Genomic DNA, 20,022 nt, shown 5'->3' on the forward strand with positions numbered 1-20,022 from the left:
CAGTCATTTTGACAGGCACTGGTTCAGGAGGTTTAGAAATGTACAGAATGGATCCTGTGCAATCTAGTGACACCAAACTCACAGTGGACATCCCTCAGCTGCTTCTCTATATGCCCTCCAAGTTTGGTGCTTCTAGATTGCACAGGAGCCATTCCATACACTCCTGAACCTCCTGAACATTTTGACAGGAGCAGGTTCAGGAGTGTAAAGAATGGATCCTGTGCAAGCTAGAGACACCAGACTCGCAGGGCTGGCTCTCCTCTACCTGTCCTCCAAGTTTGGTGATGATTGGATTTATGGTGTCCAAGTTACAGCTCCCCAAAGAAGGTGCTCTAGAGAGCTTCCGGTTATGGCTGCGTGCCTGGTGACCGATTCGTGGGTAAGCTCCCGGAATCAGATCGCCCACACGCTGCCTGGAAGGGTCCCGCAATCGTGGAGACTCTAAGGAGCCTTTGTTAAAGGGCTCCGAACCAGGGGGTGCTTTTGGGAGACTGGGGGTGGCCTCTTGCCGGCACGAAAAGCCGGGAATTGAGGCTCCCCCGCCAAAAAGTCTCTCCTACCCCAAACGGCTCCAGCAGCGCTGTGCCTTGTAATGGGGACCAGCAAAGCCACCGGGAAAGCGGAGTGGTAAAGCGGGTGAAACAACTCAGAGAACTAGCGGCCAACCGTAAGTCGAAGCTTCAATTACAATCGGTGGCTTAAAAGGCTTCCCCCCCCGAAGAGAAGCGGAAAGGAGGGAGGAGGGAATCTCCCCCCTGCGAGCGGCAGATTTTTTTAAGGCGCAAAGAGGGGGGGCGACACAAGAATTGAAATAACTGATTTACCTTCTGGTTGTGAAAGTAGAGCGGAGGCCTGGGAGTTGTCCCGGCAAATTGTATCCAAAACTTCCAAAGAGTAAACAAAACGACAACATGGCGAGCTCGAGAAAGTTAGTAGAGAAACAGCCCAAGAAGACAGGCGGGACTTCCTGTCCCAGTCCCTCTACTGCTGGAGCTGCTGCCAATCAACCTGACACTGATCTTGCATGCCATCTGCTGGCAGAACTGCAAAAAATAAATAAGAAACTCGACTCAGTAGAAGATGCTTTGGGCTTACAGCAAAAGAAGATAACAGAGGTAGCCGAGAAGATGGATGATACTGTAAAGAAATGCCTTCTATCAGCAGAAGAAGTACAGATAGTTAAGAAGAAGGTCCAAAAAGTGGAAAAGCATCAAGAAAGGCAAGACAACAAGCTGCTTATGCTTCAAATGGAAAAATCTAACCTTATTCTCCGCTTCCAGGGATTGAGGGAGGAAGAAGGGGAGATCCTTAGAGACATTTTAGCAACTGCACTTGCATCACTGGTTGGCATTGAAGCGGATAAAATAAAAGAAGAGATGGACTTGGCCTATCGGGCCTATTCCAACTTTACAAGGAAAAATAAGTTGCCAGCAGAAGTGGTGGTGAAATTTTCAAAACAGCATCTCAGGGATCAGATTTTAAAGTCTACATCAGCAACACCCCTGAAAATCGGGGACCAACAGATCAGAATCTTGAAAGATGTTCCATTTGAAATTAGAATGAAAAGAAAGGAATATAAAGGACTGACCACCTTCTTACAAAAACACCAAACGAACTATAAATGGTTGATACCAGAAGGACTGGTTTTCAAGTTTAATGATAAAAGAGAGAAGATTGACTCCATCTTCAAGGCTCAAGATTTTTTGAAAAAGCATGTCAGCAAAGAAGAAGGTGCAGAACTAGCCAAATGGATGTCGACGTTAAGCGTAGAAGACAGCAGCTCGGAAGGAGAGGTGAAGGACGAGGAAGAAGGAGGAGCGTCGGGTTCAAAATACAACCTGAGAGGGAAAAGTGCAAAAAACTCTAAAACTTAAAAACTGCTATCTTTCTCTTTTTTCATTGGACTCTACTTTGGAAGAACAAACTGATACCAGAAGGACAATATTAACATACTAATTGCTTTGGTTAATACTACTAGAAGAAAAGAAGAAGCTTCGACGATGAAGAAAAAGAAATATAAAACTGTGGATTCTCTGATTTGACTATAAAAAGTTTAACAGACTAACATATTACTAATACCACTCACTCTTTTCTTTGTCCCTCTTTATACCCTTCCTTATTTTTAACTTTTAGTGAAATATTTCCCCTTTTTAGGGGAACGAATAAAGCTTTCTTTAAAAAAAGAAAAAAAGAAGGTGCTCTAGGAAAGTACTTTCTGGGGAAATGAGAGGTGGTCATTTCCCCAGAAAGCACTTTCCTGAGAGCACCTTCTTTGGGGGGGCTGTAACTTGGACCCTGTAAATCCAATTCTCCCCAAACTTAGACAGCAGGTAGAGGAGAGTCAGTCAGAGATTCTCTGTAAGTTTGGTGTCTCTAGCAGTCTGCGGGGAACATTCTACCAGGCCACGAACCTCACAAACTGAACCAGTTTCTAAGGCAGCTAAAAATTAATGATGGTCTGTGGTTCGCAAATGGGAAAACATCACGAAACATGAACCAAACTGCATTTCCCCAGTTGTGCCCATCCCTAGACATCAGTCTCCATACTAAGCTGAAAAAGACTTTAAACATATTTCTATCCCCCCCCCCAAGAAAACAGACTCACAGGATACTTAATGGGGGAAGGAAAATTGGGGAGATGTGAGAAGTCTGTTTCTTTGTCCATGGAGAGCAGGCAGGTGAGCCAAGTCTCCAGATGGTGTTGTCTTCCTGCACCTACACTAACTTTAGAAAGTGATTCTAGTCCCCAGATACTAAAATCCAACTCTCCAGTCTCCATCCATCTCTCTTCTGATTCCATTCCCTCCTCTCCTGATGCAGGAGAGCAGGGGCAGATTGGACAACTGAAATTATTCTGGAAATAATGTCCACAGTGGCCCAATCCATGCTACTGATCAGGTTGAAGGTATAGATAGACCCTTAGTAGATCAAGGTGTAGAGTACAGCATTGACTAGATCTTTTGGGACTCGGGAGTAATTCTAAACAGGTATTCTTAGCAGTAAGTCCCATTTTATTAAGTGGGGCTTTTCTGTTTTCCCTGCATATGAGCTTTTAAAAATTAACATATAATATTAATTAATTCCAAGATATCTTCATTCCATAGCATGCATTTTAATGGGAATTACAACTGCATTTCTTCCTTACTAACAAACTTTCCCCCCATGTACATAGCAATATCTGCAGACTGAGAATTCACTTCATGCATCTCATGAAAGTTGGAACGTTATTTTTTATGGTGGCACAAGATTCCTTTTTCATTTTACCACACCAAACTAACATGGCTACCCCTCCAGAATTTGTCTTTTCTAGTACCCAGTTTGTGCAAAAATCTCAGTTAGTCTAATAGTTTGTTTTCAACATGGACTGAGTTCTGGAAGAAAAATACTTCCGGGGATGCAAAGAATGCCTTTCCCTCAACATTAAAAAACGGCAGTCTCCTTTCTTCTCACACACTTTAATAATTCAGTAGCATACTCAAAAATGCAGAGAAAGCAATGGGGGTTACTGAATAACCTTTTTAAAGCCCTCTGTAAGAATGAGGTTATGATAACTACATGCCCTCTATCTTTCATAAGAATACAATAAGAAGCTTGTTTGATCACACCAGAGGTTTCTCTAGTTAAATGTCCTATTTCCCACACTAGCAAGCCAGCCAGATACTTCTGGGAATCCCAGCAGCAGGGAATAAAAGCAATAGCCACCCCCAAAAGTTGCCCCCCAAACTGGCATTCAAGAGTATACTACCCAGGAACATGGAGGCTTTATTTGGTCGTCACAGCTAATGGCCACTCATGGACCTTTCTACATCCATAGCTCTGTCTAATCCCCATTTAAAGTCTTTTAAACCAGTAGATGTCATCTCACACTATTCAATTAATTAATTACTCATCATGCGATATAAATAGAAACTAAGGCATTCAGCTAAAGCAGCCACTATTCCACATTTATATCCTCTAATACAGATTAATACACATCACAGTGCACATAAAATCTGTGAGGGGGATCACCCTTTCACTACTTTGATAGATTCTTGGCAAATATTAACTTGACACAGAGGTTTTCTGTTCTACTACTAAATATGTTATAATTCCCCAGCCAGGGAAGGGAAGAGAGAGAATAAGGCTGGAAAGGGAGGAGGGAGAAAAACACAGAAGAATTAGATGGTGAAGATAGGGAGAAATGCAGGCATATCAGGTTGATTGATAATATTAGGAACAGCTCATGATAGGGAAATGCTTTCCTCAACCTCATAGCTTAAAAAGTTTTCAACCATGGACAGCTTTCTAAAATAAAAATCTCTGCTAAAAAAGGCAGCAAGCAGAACCAGTAGATCAGAGCTTCTTTTTGTTTACTCTGCTTTGCCTTTCCTGTGCCCCTACTGGCTGTAGTGCAAAACTGCACTAAAAGCAAAAATATCTGAATGTCAGGATGATTCACGCTTTACTGGGCCCTCAAGCTGACTTGGGCCCTGGGAATTTTATACCCCCCGTCTCCCCCTTAGCGGCCCTGAATGCAGGAATGTCCTATTCCACAAGCTTCACTCCATTCACAGACCTTTGGATCCAACCAAGTAGTACTGCCAGAATTTACTTTCCAGTACTTCCCTTATAAAACAATCTTTTTATATTCTGCCATGTTCCATCTCCATTTGTTCATTATTATTTAATCCGTCCATTCTAAAAGTTCTTATATACTTAAAAAGCTGTAGTAAAAATCAATGAAAGCAATTTAAATGGGAAAAAACTGATTACCAAATGTGTGCCAGTTTTTCCCCTTTATCATCTGGCAGTAACCAGCTGTAAGTATATTTGGGGTTTATTGTAGTGCATTGTAGTGTAGTGCAGAGCGGTATGGTATGCAGTAAGTTATATGTCACATTGTTATAAATGTATTTTATAGCTTTGGTTTCCAAATTGATGGAATACCTCATAGGGAGGCGTGACCAAATCGATGGGGGGGGACGGGACAAAAAGTCCCCCATGCTATCCTATCTAGATGTGTAATGTTAGTGTGAGATAACATTTAACACATCTGCTTATTCCTACAAAATGCAGAAAGACATTCCGACAAAGCTTGGTAAGCGGTAGACTCATGTATCAATGCATTCAGGGGGGGAAATGGGAGCTCAGTACATTCCATGGTCAAGGCCGTGAGCAAGCCTAATGTATCTGTTTTGTTTAATAAATCTGTAGTATCAATTTCTCTGAGAATTTGAAATCCCCTCTTGCTACTTTCTCATAACTATCATTTCCCCCTAGTCATGCATGATCTTGAGCCTATGCTCTAGAAATGCATTCTGCAGGCTAATAACGTATGCACAAGAACACATCTGCAGCCTTATTAATTTCTCCTTTATTGCTACATGATTGCCAAAGGAATATAGTATGGACAATACTAATTCTAAATAAAAAGTCAAATGGCTGCTTGTGATCATTGTTTAAAAAAAATTAAAATTTAGGTTTTCCATTAACAGCTATACCACTGACTCCATAATGCTCTTGTCGTCGTCGTTGTTCCATCACACAGTCGAGTCCAACTTCTTGCGACCCCATGGACCACATCATGCCAGGCCCTCTTGTTTAGCTTGATATAATTCCACATTTGATAAAACTTAGAATTTAAACATTAAAACCTGAGACTGTCATCAGTTTTATTACTTGGAGATTGTTATCAGTACTCTTTTTCTGCAGTCAGCCAAGCTGTCTGGCAACAAAATGGGGGAGGGGGAAGAGAATCCCCCTGGGAGTCACACTCAGGGCCACAGCCAGGAATTTTGTTCAGGGGCACCAGAGTGCCAGGTCACTAATTAAATTAAATTAAATTAATGAAGCTGGGGAGGGAGAGGACAGAGTAGCTCCTTACCTTGGCTTCAGGCCAGCATTAGGTGATGTGCCACAGGCTGGTTCCTCTGCCACCCTACTGCTGCTGAGCACACATTGAAGAGGCTCCTTCTCCCTCCTGCTGCAGACCTGCCACTCCTTCCCCCAGTGAGCTCTGGCAGGGGTGGGCTCAGCACTTGGGCCCTGGTGCCTCCCTGATGGAGAGCCAAAGAAACCCACCACCTGCAGGAACCCCGCTGAGGGCCCATGGCAGTCCTTCTGACACCCAGCCAGGGTGGATGGCTGTAGCTCCTCTGTGCAGCAGGCCCCCAGGTTGGATGTGCCAGCCTGGGAGGTGGAGGCATAAACACCCGTCCATGGGACTGAAACTGGCCCGCCCATGGTGGGCGTCAAATCTGTCCTGGCCTGGCTATTGGGTGGAAGGTCCCTAGCACACCCCCATTGACAAGAGGGTTGAGTCCCTTGAGGACGGCTACCAGGACAGAGCAAGGGCCTGGCAGCTGAGGAGAAGGCAGCTTCCCTTGGCAAACAACAGGTAGCCTACCTTGCAGGCTTGTTGGGGTGGGAGGCATTGCAGGTTGGGGAGAAGGCATCACCCCCAACACCCTGAGAGCCAGTTTGGTGTAGTGGTTAAGTGCGCAGTCTCTAATCTGGGAGAACCGGGTTTGATTCCCCACTCCTCCACTTGCACCTGCTGGATGACCTTGGGCAAGCCATAGTTCTGGCACAGCTGTTCTTGAAAAAGAGCAGTTTCTGTCAGAGCTCTCTCAGCCCCACCTACCTCACAGGGGAGGGGAAGGGAAAGGAGTTTGTAAGCCGCTCTGAGACTCCCTTGGGTATAAATCCAATCTTTTCTTCTTCTTCTCCTTCTAAATGCTGCATAGAACCCTGCTCACACTTGTGAAGTGCGTACTATATTGCTCTAGGTTGCAGAGGGGCAGTTATCCCCAATTCTATTCCCCTGCCTCAAAATTGAGATTAAATCCTTGGCCCTGACATCATGGCTGCTGTCCCATCTTTGCAGGAGATCTTGTTTATTTATTTCATTTATAGCTCACCTTTCTCACTGACACTCAAGACAGAATTAGGGTTGCCAGCTCCAGGTCCGGGTGGGGGTTCCCCCGCTTTTGGAGGCCCCAATCCTTCCCTGGTCAGCTGGCCGGCAGGGGAAGCCCCACCCCAAGCCCCACCCCCAAGAGTGACCACCTGGAACCACCCCTCTCCCTCCCCTCCTGAAAGATATAAAGGGCTTCAGCTGATTGGCGGGTAGCACATGGCCCACCAATCAGCTGGAGGGCCCTCTAAATCTTTCAGAAGGGAGGTAGGGAGAGGGGCTGTCGCCAGCTGCACATTCCACTTGCAAAAAGACCCTTTAAAGAGTCTTTTTGCGAGCAGGTTGGGTACTGTGGTGCACGGGGCTCTTTTCCCAGTGGTGATTCACTGTTTGGGATTCAGGCATGTGTGTCATTGCCCCACTTTCTGTGAACAGGGTGCCGCTGCACAGGGCTAGCTGCAAGCAGGGCTTGCATCAAGCAGGGAGACTGTGTGTGCACCTGAATCCCAAATGGTGACCTGCTGCTGGGAAATCAGCCCTGCACACCGTGGCCCCCACTCCGCTCGCAAAAAGATTCGTTAGCCAATTTTTGCTGTGCCCGTAGAGTCTGCTGCTCAAAAATTCCATCTCAATCTGCAGTGAGGCTCAGCCATTTAGAGATGAGGAAGGGAGACAACAAGAGTCACTTGCTAATAAAGCAAAGAAAGACTGAAGCTGTCTATTGGTCTGAGAGTCCCTTTCTAGTTCTTATGTAGCAGCAGTCTGCAGATTCCACCCCAAGGCACAAGGAGTAGACCATTAACGTCACTAAAATATAAACGTTACAAGAAAAAAAACACCTTTCCAAAATAGCATTTAAAAGTGTTGGATCCAATGCCTCGTTTTCCCCCAAATGAAGAGTCTTCATCCATGGAAGGAGCCTTTCCCTGGCAGAAGGAGCCCAGAAGTAGGTTCCCTCTTTTGGAGGAAGATCCTCTCTTAGGGGAAGAGAACTGCAAGATGAAGTCCTTAGTCTCAATTATCTTGCTTGCATCAGTCAAAGAAATCAAGAGTTCAGTAAAGTAAAGGCATCATAATGAAATTAATTTCTAGCTCTTGCTCTGCAGTTTGTGAAGACCTACTAGCTAAAAGACAGTATTTAATGATATAATACCAAATCTATAAAGTTAGCAGTTTTGGGGGTGGTTTTGCTATAAACCAGGTTAGCAATCAGAGTGATCAAAAGACTGAGAGTATAGGAACTCTAATCATTTCTACTTAACTCCTCTCTTTATTGGCTGAGCAGCCAATAGTATGTAAAGAGACTTTAATTGATAGAAAAAACATATTTACAGGAATTTTCCATTTTGAACAGATTCACCCAAGATCTGTTGTCTCATAAATACCTGTGCTGAAAGATCACAACGGACTGTAATGCACTGCAATAAATGTTTCCCTGGTTGGTTCATACTGAACAGCACCCATCCCCTGTCCATTTAAAACCAGGCCTGCAAAACATAAGGCCTGTGCTGTTATTGCAGACTGTGCCCTGTCTATTTGTGGCCCATGGGAAATTCTCAAAGCAATTATTTGCAGATCTATGTGGCCCAGCCTGTCAACAAACCTAGGTTATATTTGCAATGTTTTTTTTCTGCCTGTACTCAGAGGTGTGGGCAAAATTTGCACCTGTTTTTCCATTTTGTTGCAGTTAACCAGCTATACTACATGTCCATCTGCACTAAATGTCCCTCAGCACACAAACTCCTTTGAGAGTGAAAGCTTTGTGTACTGTTGCCATCTGTTGCTGAGCTCAGTAAGGAACAGTAGAATACTAGTGTGTGTATATCTGTCTCTATATGCACATATATATGCAAGTCAGGGGGCAGTAACAGCGCAAAAATACATGAAGTGAAGGAAGAAGAGTACAATAATGAGTGCTGAGGTATAAAGAGATTTTTGGTTTAGGGCTTCAGAGACAAAAGAGGAAACTGGGTCATGGGAGTGCTGAGAGTTGCGGAATGAAAGAGAACAGATTTTTCTGTTGTTCAGTTGCTATAGCTTTATTTATTTAATTTATATCTCACTTTTCTCCCCAATGGGGACCCAAAGTGGCTTACATCATTCCCCTCTCCTCCATTTTATCCTCACAACAACCTTATGAAGTAAGTTAGGCTGTGTGTATGAATGGCCAGCAAGCTTCTATGACAGAGGGGGGATCTGAACCCAGGTCTCCCAGGTCCTAGCTCAGCACTCCAACAACTACACCATACCTGCTTTGGCTTTTAAGAGCAGCTTTATGGGTAGACAGTGCCAGCTGATTTTGTCTCAAGGCAATCAGAAGCTTTGCCTGTTGATTTCTGCCATCAGTCTGCTATCAAACAGCAGGCCAGACCATTGAACCCACCCTTCTGGCAATGAGGAAAGAGGGGTGGGTAACAGTTGTGAGGCAAGAAGTCCTTTGGAGAATGTTTCCATAGATGCCATGACCTTTCAGCCTCCATTTTGTAAGCATTAGGTTCTACCCCTTGGTTTGTGACCAGCCCACCTGTTCTGCCAGAAAATTCTGGCCAGCCTTTGTATAGAAATTCATTCAGAGGATAGATGCAGGACAAAGGAGATAAGCAGAATAAAGAAAAAGATGAAACAGACCACATTGTGTTATCTAATTTTAACCATAAAGTTATGTCTTCTTTGCTTCTACACACAATTTATCCTCTACTATTATTCCTGTGGAATAAAATAGTCTTGTGTTATTTTTGCACTGATCTGCACCTTTTCCACTCCTATCCAGATATTTTTTCTCTTTAAGCTATTGAATCAATCTGAAATGTGAATAGCAAATGCCAAACAATCAAAAACTGTGTTTTGCTCCCAAGATCTGGCTCAAAAGGTTGTTCTATAAAGGAGCAATTAACCAAATCTGGGGGTTATATATCAGGGATTTGTCAATGAATGGCCACTGAATACATTAAAGCAGGGTCATTAGTGAAACCACCATTAACCTTAGTGCCTCAAACTGTAATACTGGGGAAATAATACTGGCCTACTTTGCAAGATATGGACGACTGGAAAAATATTCAGCCAGGAGAGCAATTTATAAATGCTGAGCGGGTAGCAGAGAAAAACTGGACTGTAAGCATCACACAGTTTTTGAAGAAAGGGGAGCTCCCTGTGTACGCCCATGACTAACTTTGGAAGTCCTTTTACATAAAGATGTTTATTCTGCCTTTCTGGTCTTCTCAGTGCATTTCACTCATCATTTGTAAGGCTAATAACTTTTTCTTTTTGACCATTTGGGAAAGGATCTTAGCTAGCCCTGTGTAAACAACCAATGCGTTCCAATGGACAATCCCAAGGAACCCATGATGATTTGGAATGGCCATCCAAAATAATTCTTTTCAGTACTTAAAAAAAATGATCAAAGAAGGTAGGTAGATGCTAGTTGGCTCAGATGAAAACCTGCAGTTCTCTTGTTGACATCAGCTGTAAAAGGATAAATAGAAACAGCGTATGTTGCTTCTGCTATGAACAGCATGAAGTATTCAAACTGGGGGCCATAAAACACACACACACACACACACACACAGATTTCAAAAATCTCAGAGATAAGTAAACAAACTCTTACAGCATAAGAAATTGCTCCTTGCAAATTACGGATACATTTTTCCTAAATACGGTAGAAATCCAGTGATCTGAGAGAGGGAAATGTCCCCTTAATCTGAAATAAAGATCAGAAAGCATCTACACTGAAATATTGTGATGTAGGAAGGAGGAAATACAAGAACAAATATTTTATAGATGGTTATTTTAGCCTATAGCAATTCTTTTAAAAACAAGACTTAAAACACACAGTACTATTGCAAGGCAACTTAAACATGGCAACAAGCCATTTTTAACCATAAAAGTCCATGCATAAAATAAATAACATTAATGATTACACCAAGAAGCTGATGCTTCAAAAAGCACCTCAAAAAAGACCCATCAAAATAATTCAGTTATGAAGAATGAAATCTACAGTATAATGAACAGGACATTTTAAAATATCATTTGAAAAGATCTTGTTTTTAAAGCAACTTGAAAAAGGAAATAGAATGGAAAACTTGATCGTACTGCAGCCACGATTGTTAAGAATTAAGAAGTCATTCTAAAACAACTGTTATTGGTCATTCTCTAAAATAGAAATACTTATCGGAAGTTTACTGTACTAGTGATTTTTAGAAATAAGTACAAATTAACATTGTACCTGAAAAATCGCTTTGCTACTTGCAGTAATATAACTGGTCAACAGAATTATACTTTAAATATTTCCTTCGAGCCTGTGCTTTTGCTGCTGATCGCGACCGACACATCGTCTTCCTACCAGATTTATAGTCAAGGACATGAAACAAAAATGGCTGCCTTGCTGAAAAAGATCTTTGCAGTGACACTTGCTGTAGTGAGAGAGGAAGACCCCCTAAATAAGCTGTATGAAATGTGTACCAATGCTGCAGACTAACATAACATATTTTACCTTTGGGTTTAATTTTTACAGATTCTATGAGACATATGAGGTGAGGTGCTTTCTACTAAACAATTTACGTGAACACCTTTCATAATAATCTGGTACCTTCCATGAGTGCTACAGTAAACCGCAAATTGGATCATCTCTCCCCCACCCTGTCATTTTAGAAGGCGTTCATATTGGTAAACCTGAGGGATTATGTGAATCAGTGGAAAGAGGAAAGGTCTAAACATATTTACAATTTTAATCTGTCTATAACTTCAGGTATATTTGTATAGTACTGATATGGAATTACTACTGTAAATACACATACATGTCACTGTGAACAACTGTGGAGGGTTTTCTTTTTAAAAACACACAAATGCATTTTTAGGTAATCAGCTGAAGAGGAGAGAAGATCCTGTTGTTATATGCAGTGCTCAAACCTTCTATCATTTAAGAAACGACAGCCGCCCAGAAATGTAAGATGAGATCACCATTTGCATTGTGGAATTAAACAATAATAACTACCTTTGAATATCTGCTGTTGCCCCCATTAACAGGATTTGGTTGCCAAGGAAACAGGTTTTGGCCCAGTGTTAATGTGAAGCACATATATGTTAAAATCTATTCCATGCCCATACAGTAATGATTTCAAACAACTCACAATAAGATTTTGTGTCTCTATCAGGCTTCATTTTAATTTGTTAACTAAATTCAAATAAGACAAATTCAAATTCATATTCAAAATGACAGGAGTGCCTTTAGATATGTCTGTGTTAGACATGCCCTTAAAAATACAAAAAGGTAATAACATATACTTTCTTATTTGATATAAACAACTTTATATAAATACAATTAATGCTACATTATTTCAACAGCAAACACCAAAGACCGCTCCTTATCACAGAATTTCAATATATATTTTTTTGAAAATGTATCCCTATGTTTACAACTTCTACATTTACGTCTCAGCAAAGTCTAATTATTTTTATATTTGACTTCAAAATCTTCCAGGATATGTTGGTTTTTAAAAAAAATTCTTTTGTTACATAAGCGGTGCCACGCCCTGATTATTCTAGCAGACACAATAGTTCCACTTTCAGTATGTTTTTAAACAGCCATCATCCACTGTTGCATCAAAATAAAGTTATAGAATTTAGCACCACATCTTCTCAACAGCAACAACAAAAAAAACCCAACCAAAAAGTCCACTATACCATAATCCTTGCGGCATAGAACAAGAATCGGTAAAACATGCAAGTCTTCACCTACCTGTGTATATGTCTTAATGAAGTCTTAGAATGACAAGGCACCCAGCCATTTTTATACAAAATGATGGAAAGTCACTGAAATCTTGGTCTTCTAAAAAATAAATAAATAGATGGAAGCTGTATTTAAAAGCTGCTTGCTTGAACAGACTGTATTAGAATAGCTGAACTTATCAATGGCAAGAACAGGAGGGAATTGGGGGGCAAAGCGATGTCCTCATCTAAGGGCTTTTTTTTTTTAAATAAGCTGCAGCGGCAAGGGCTTCCTGTCCCCCTTTTTTTCCTTCCAAGGAAGGGTTCAAAGCTTGAAGCTGACCACTGCAAAGGCCACTTGTCACATTTGCTGAAAATCAGCCTAACGCTACCCCCTTGCTGAAAAGAAAAACTCAGCAACCAAAGCCCATTACACAACGTGCACGGACTGCGTAAGAGTTAAAAATAGATTGGATGTGCCTGCATAATAAATACGTTCGTTTCAGGGGGGTTTAATTCGATATTGCCATTAATTAACAATACAACATACATTATTTAAATAGCAGTCAAAAGCAAGAGGAATAAGTGTGACACCACTGGGAAGCCCAGTTCGCCTTTTTTTTTTTAATTAAAAAAATTCATTTAAAAAAAGTAAGACCTAACACTGGCTTTAGAATGCGACAACAAACTGACAATTCAGTTTGCAGAAAATGAAATTGAAGCCTACAAGGTGGCCAGCTTAAGTAGCAATGCCCATCAGGAAACACGTTTTCCCTACTGCATGAGATGGCACACAGACCATTTACATGCACCCATTAGAAACACTAGGCATGGCATAATGAATGCTGTTTCCACAGCATGCACACAGCTGAAGCAACATTAATCCTGCCTGCCATTTTAAGACTTGCAGCAGTATGATGCACACTGCAGCAGAACAGATCTGGTAAGGGGGGAAAAGGCAAGGGACAGCTCACCTTAAATGCAGTATCTGATTAATGTTGTCAAGTGACATTGCAAATCTGCTACCGGAGTCTTAGAACAACTGGGTGGGAGGGAACAAAGGGGAAAAAATTGTAATCAACTGATGATGCAAGATGAATCGTTACTATGCACTGTTCAGCGAAGCTCCATGTCCTTCAATGGTACAGTCTTTAAGCATTTCAGATTCTGTAGCTAAAAACCTGCCTGCAGAATGGCAGTTCTCCCTCTATTGAGAAAAGAAGACACCTCTCTCTTGCTGGATGAAGGAGATGGACAGAACATCAGCAGAAACAGCTCCTTGCTTGACGGAAAGAAGATTTCATATAGTATGTATTAGGTCCTAGATATATATGTCTCTGTTTGCTGTGGTTTCTGATCTCCTTTAACCTGTGTATTTTGCTCTTGTTTTTATTCTTGTTGTTAAGCATGTAGAAAACAACACAGCATCGCTAAAACTGATTCTGCACTGAATTATCAGAAATGCTAAGCATATTGATGAAATCGTACGCGCATGGGGGCTAGCTGCACAATCAGCTGTCTCTGTGTCTGTGTTGCACCCTGCTAACCACAAGGAAGGTTAGAGCTAAATATATCTGCCAGGCATAAGCGGAAGCTATTTTGCTGTAGAGATTACATTACAAAATGCTCGGCCATCCTTAAGAGCTCCTAAAGATGAGGGCCTCTTAGAAAAAAAATTATGTGTCGCTGTCTTTCGCACTGCTCTGAGCTTTAGACAGCGAAAGACTGTAAAGGCTACTTTTAAGCATAGTGACCTAAATAATGCTAAGACCAATTAAGTAGCATACATGCGCACAAATACAGTCTAACCAAGGAAATGAAATGAGGATTGAGTGATCAGACTAAAAGCACAGAATCCACCACAGTATCCTCTCTAAATTGCAATGCACTGTATGCACACATCTTATGTTGGGGGGGGGGGATGCAATGCTCCTTTGTTTTTTTTAGTTTTTCTCCCCTCAGAGGCTTTTCTTAGTTACCGTTGCACAGTGACATTCTGACATCATAGAGGTCAATGCAGGCACTCTAGCTCTGTCTGTTTCAATGATCCAAATCCAAATGAATTAAAACTAAAATATCACCAAAAGCAAATACATCACCTCCAAATTGCCATTCCTCTTGCTTTGGAGATTAATAATGCATTATCTTATTTCACTGCACAAATGAAACTGGCAGAATTCTCTACAAAGGCTGTGAGAAGGTCACTGTGAGAATTTAAAAATATATATATCAAACAGCGGTTGTTAAAAAGAGTCACCTCCCATTTTCCTTAAGACGTTTAAACTGCATGTAATATTTCAGACAGAGAAAAAGAAATTCAAATGACATTCATTAACATTTTTTAAAAATACTTAGAATGTTAAAATATCTTTGTGTTCAATGCCAGCATTTCCCTGAGGAGGAAAAAGGGGGAGGAATTAAAACAGCTTGGTGTGGCCAATGCTGCAGTCCATTAACGCTGAAGTGCTGGTTAAAGAAGCAAACCTCTCAAAGCTATATCCAGCTGGAATCTGTAATTTTTGCTTAGAGGTTCTTTTCTATGCCCTCTTGCTTCTGCCACCATGAAACAAATTGAGAACCTGAGGAAATCTTGCAAAACCGTTTGTGTATTTCCAATGTTTATGCATTAAATTTATATATGTCCGCCCATATGTATATATGGTGATAAAATTAATGAGCAAATGCATTACTGATACAAATTCCTGTGTCCTAAAAGGACTTTTAAACAATAAAGATGGCTGCATCCTCAACAAATTGACTCATGAATTATGTATGAGTAGGCAAGCCTTGTGATCTATATTGCAAATTAAGGAAGAATACATTTAAAGTGCAATCCTAAATGGACTTAAACCCTTCTAAGCCCACTGACTTCAATGGATTTAGAAAGGTGTAACTTGCTTAGGACTGTACTGTTAAATAACTAGAAACTATTATTCAAGTCTCTTTTCCTGAACCTTTTTGTATTATACAGATTAAAATTTTCTTCATTCTCCGGTAACTGTTTTTTAAACGTGAATAAACTACTTTCTAAGCAAATACAGTTTCTCTGCCTTTTTAAACGCTTATTTTTGGTTTTGATATGGTCATCTGGTTTAAAGCTTAAAAATCAAAACGGATCAAAAAAGTCAGCATTTTAAAATAGGCAACATCTCTTTCCAAAGACATTCCATAAGCCAAACAGCAATGGAAGCAATCCAGAAACAACAGAGGTTGGACTTACAAACAGACATGGGCACCAGACATTACAAAATAAGTGTTGTTTTCCTGGGCCTGTCTTCAGAGCAGCAGAACTATTGTAGTTGTATATTCAGTTAATCTTTTAAAACGATGGGATATAATATATGGGCCAATGGAAAAACTCCCAACAGATAGACTTTGAGGACTTTGAACCTAGAATAGTAAAATATGGCTGGCATATGGATATGTTAATTGATGCCCCTGCTATTGTCTATTCACATCAGCAGCATACGCATGTGCTATGTTCCAATTACAACATAATTGGGGGGTGAATAATATTTTTAAAATCTCTGTCTTGTGCTTGTCTTTAGCAATATTCAGCAATATTTGCAGATCAAGGTAATTTAGGACTGTGTGCCAGCCCACCAATGAGATATAAATGGATGTCCACTTCCAGTTTTAAACCACACCTGATTTCACTTACCTCTATTTATGAAGTTTTCCTATCCCAAGGATGTGACATTGGTTGCAATATATGTCCTTGGCCAACTACTATCCTCTAAATTCAAGGAACAACTGTAACTGAGACTTGCAGTAAATCCTCCCTTTTGATAGACTGAGGACAAAGAAATCTTCCCTCTGGTGCATCCTGGCTGCCAGAATAACCACTTGTCTCTTTAAAGCAGAGCAGGGTTCCCTAACACAGCACCCACTCATTACTTCACCTGGCACCCATCAAGTTTTTCAGAAGGGAGTGGGGCAATTGTGATGCAGGGCTTGTTATTGCCTGCTCTTGTTCAAATGAAAGGGTTTTCCATGGCTGCATTAGCAGCAGTCACCGTCCCTAGAGGATTAAGAGGACTGGTAAGTAACTAGGCTTGTGGTTCTATTCACCCTTCAGGCTTTCCTTCTCTTATTCTCCCAGGGTTTTCACCATTTTATTTTATTCCTCTTCTGTGATCCTTTTGCAAGATAAGGAGGCAGGTATCCTGAAGTAGCCATTTTGGGTTTGGCTCTGTCTCCTGTGGAAGCCATTTTGACACGGCACTCATTGCCTTCTCTCAGAATTCAAAATATGCCTGAAGGCTGAAAAAGGTTTGGTATCCCTAGGGTAGAGGAAGGGTCCTTAGGCTGGAGGAACTTATTCCACCCTAAAATAGGATACCACCCTTTATTTAGATATAAATACCTCACTTTCTCTACCATGGGGACACAAAGCAGCTTACAACATTGTTCTCCCCGCCTTCATTTTATCATCAGACCTCTGAGGAAGGTTAGCTTGAAAGAATCACCTGCCCCATGGTCACCCAGTGAGCTTCCATGGCAGAGTAGGAATTTGAACGTGGGTCTCCTAGAACCTAGTCCAATACTCTAACCACTACACCATTAAACAGACATTTATATTCAAGCTTCTAGTTGCCTGATCAACTAGAGGGAAATTAATGATAGTATTTTTATTTATTTATTTATTAGATTTATATCCCACCCTCCCGAAATGGGCTCAGGGCGGCTGACAACAGAGGCAAATGCCATAACAAACAGTTAAAACAGCATAAAAACAATAATTAAAGTATCTTTCCATTCCTTTTGCTTTGGAAAATAACTATATAATCTTGCCTGATGAGCATTAACAAATTCATAAAAAATAAGCCAAGCAGGCTTTACTTATATAAAATATGCTGCTTTTGCTGGAAGAGATGACATTTATTTGGCAGCTACAGAAAATAAATGCAACACACCTGTCAAGGTATCTGTCTGTTCGGAATCCAGCTACTGAGTTGCCCTTACTAGCATCTTTTTTAGATGGATATTGTTTCCAGTGGGGACAACTTGTTCCATTCCCTGGTTGCTGCTGTAGCTGCTGATACTATGAGACTTCCACATACCAGGTTTCCCTGCAGTTTCCCTGCCCCAGTTCTGCAACAGTAGCCATCCTCCTCTCCCAGACCCTTGGGCTTTTACATTTTTTAAAAAAATATTCCAATTAAATATCATTCAGAAATATGCCTTTCCTCTGATATCTTAGCAAGAAAAGGGGCTAGAGCCTTTTTAAAAATGAAAGCTGAGAATTCAGAGACCCTGGTACACAGATTGGTATAATGTTACTATAAAGATACTCAGTTGTTGATTTTTTTTTTTAAAGTGTCCCCTAGTAGTGATGAGGGAGAAATGGCCTCTGCAGGAACAGGGAAAATGGCTGCCATGTGGATGGGGAAATCCAAACTTTCACACCATAGCAGTCAAGGCTTTAGTGTAATCTTTCTCAAAACTCCACCACAAAGCGTGGTTGAAAAAAATCAGAGAAAAGCTGGGGAGGTACTCAAATATACCACAATGCTGTGGGAAAGCAGGGGGAAAAACCCTGTTTCCCATCCTACTGAACCAAGAACAAATACATACATATATATGAGTGGCATCAAGTTGCAGCTGACTTATGGCAACCCCAGCAAAGGGCTTTTCAGGCAAGTGAGAAGCAGAGGTGGTTTACCAGTGCCTTCCTCTGCAGAGTCTTCCTTGGTGGTTCCCCCATCCAAGTACTGACCCTGCTTAGCAGCCAAGATCTTACGAGAGTGGGCTACATCCCAGGTGGTTATCATGTCTAAACAGAGGTCATTTCGGGGGGGAACGCGGGGGATCGCAGTTCCCCCGGGTGAGGTACAGGGGGCGGGGCACATGATGAAGCCCCGCCCCCTGCTCCCGGCCGCCCCGCTTCCGGCCCTCATTCAGCCAGGAGGAGGCAGGAGAAGAGGGAGGGTAAGTTGCTTCCTCCCTGCCTCTCCCCACCCCTGCCTACCTGGGGCCAGGGAGGGCCTTCGCGGGGCTTCCTTGCACTCCCGCCGGCCTTGCAGGTCCACCACCGGGCCCCTCATGGGGCTCAGCAGTGGAACTGCAAGGCCGGGACCGTTGGGGGCGGAGTGTGTGGCCTTATGACACAATTCCGGTGATGTCAGGGGGTGTGGCCTTATGACACACTTCCGGTGATGTCAGGGGGTGTGGCATATGCTAATGCATTATGCTAATGAGTTCCCCTAACTCTTTTTCTACGAAATGACCCCTGTGTCTAAAACCAAACAGATTCGTAGAATATCCCCCATATACTACAGAAAGACTAATCATTCTTGAGTTTGCACTTACCCAAACACACAAGACAAAACTTTGAACAGCATATTGCTTAGAATCACCAGTTTCGGAAAATGACACCTTCATATTCTACATCTTGCAGATGTTTTAAAAGCAAGATCCATCTTAGGAAACACTTTTTCTGAGGCCAAAATAACCTGAAGCACAAACTCCATTGCAACCTCTATCCTCTTTGAGGTTTATGAGCCTCCTGGTGACAAACATAGGTACTGCAATTATTAGGGCAGCTATATAAATCCCTAATTGGTTGGTGGATTAGACTCAAAACAGATGAAACTGCTTAGGGCCAAAATATACAATATGTGTGACACAAATTGGGACACAGGTGCCTGACCCAATTCATTGTCATGCATAGGACTGTTGTAAATAAGGATTATTGTATAAAGTATTGTTCAAAAACTTTTTTTTATCAAGTTCATTCAATATTTGTAATTGTTTTATGTTTTGTTTTTCAAAGTTGCATAAGAACTAACCAAATTGAAAATGTATTCACTCATGTTATTATGTATGCTACAGTTATTATTAATAAAAACTTTAAATGAAAAAAAAGGACTGTTGTAACTCCCTTCAAAAGCATTGATTTGCTCTGTGTGGTTACAAATGCTGCAAGCAGAGAGGAAGGGCTTCAGGCTTCTCCTGCATGCTGTTTTCACCAGTGGAAATCCTGGCTACTTAACTCTCTCTCCTAAATTTCCTTTTTCAATTTGAAAGTTTGGGGGAAATCAAATCAATAAATGACAGCAACCTTGTGGCATGGCCAGCAACTGTGAAATTGTTTCACAAAGGGGGGGGGGGGGAATCAAGATTTTATACGTTTCAAGGTAACAAAATATTTATCATAAACCCAACAACTTTATAACTAGAGGTAAAACCGCATCATAATAGCTATGAACATAGCAACATTTGTGGAGACAAAAGTTAACTTGAAGAAGTTGCTTCTTTTCCCCCAGATATTCTTCAGTGGCTCTTGCTCCTGCTCTGGATGCTTCCTTTCTCTGGCTTTGGCCTGCAAAGAAATTAGCAGTTCTTCAGTTCAGCTCTATGCCTTCTTTATCCTGCTACATGCCAGACTGACTCAGGGGAAAGATTTTTAAACAATATCTATC

At 41.5% G+C, this 20,022-nt stretch overlaps 1 protein-coding gene across 1 annotated transcript in view; it reads right to left on the reverse strand.

The window, feature by feature from the left end:
• The window catches only part of ZBTB38 (zinc finger and BTB domain containing 38), a 72,443-nt gene extending 59,742 nt beyond the window's left edge, over positions 1-12,701 (reverse strand). The window contains exon 1 of the mRNA XM_015413488.1: positions 12,630-12,701. The gene's annotated coding sequence lies outside the window, so the exon portion shown is untranslated. The remainder of the gene's footprint in view (positions 1-12,629) is intronic.
• Between the last annotated feature and the right edge of the window lie 7,321 nt (positions 12,702-20,022).

Source organism: Gekko japonicus, unplaced genomic scaffold (genome assembly GCF_001447785.1).
Source record: "Gekko japonicus isolate JY-2015 unplaced genomic scaffold, Gekko_japonicus_V1.1 scaffold155, whole genome shotgun sequence".
Taxonomy (NCBI): Eukaryota; Metazoa; Chordata; class Lepidosauria; order Squamata; family Gekkonidae; genus Gekko; species Gekko japonicus.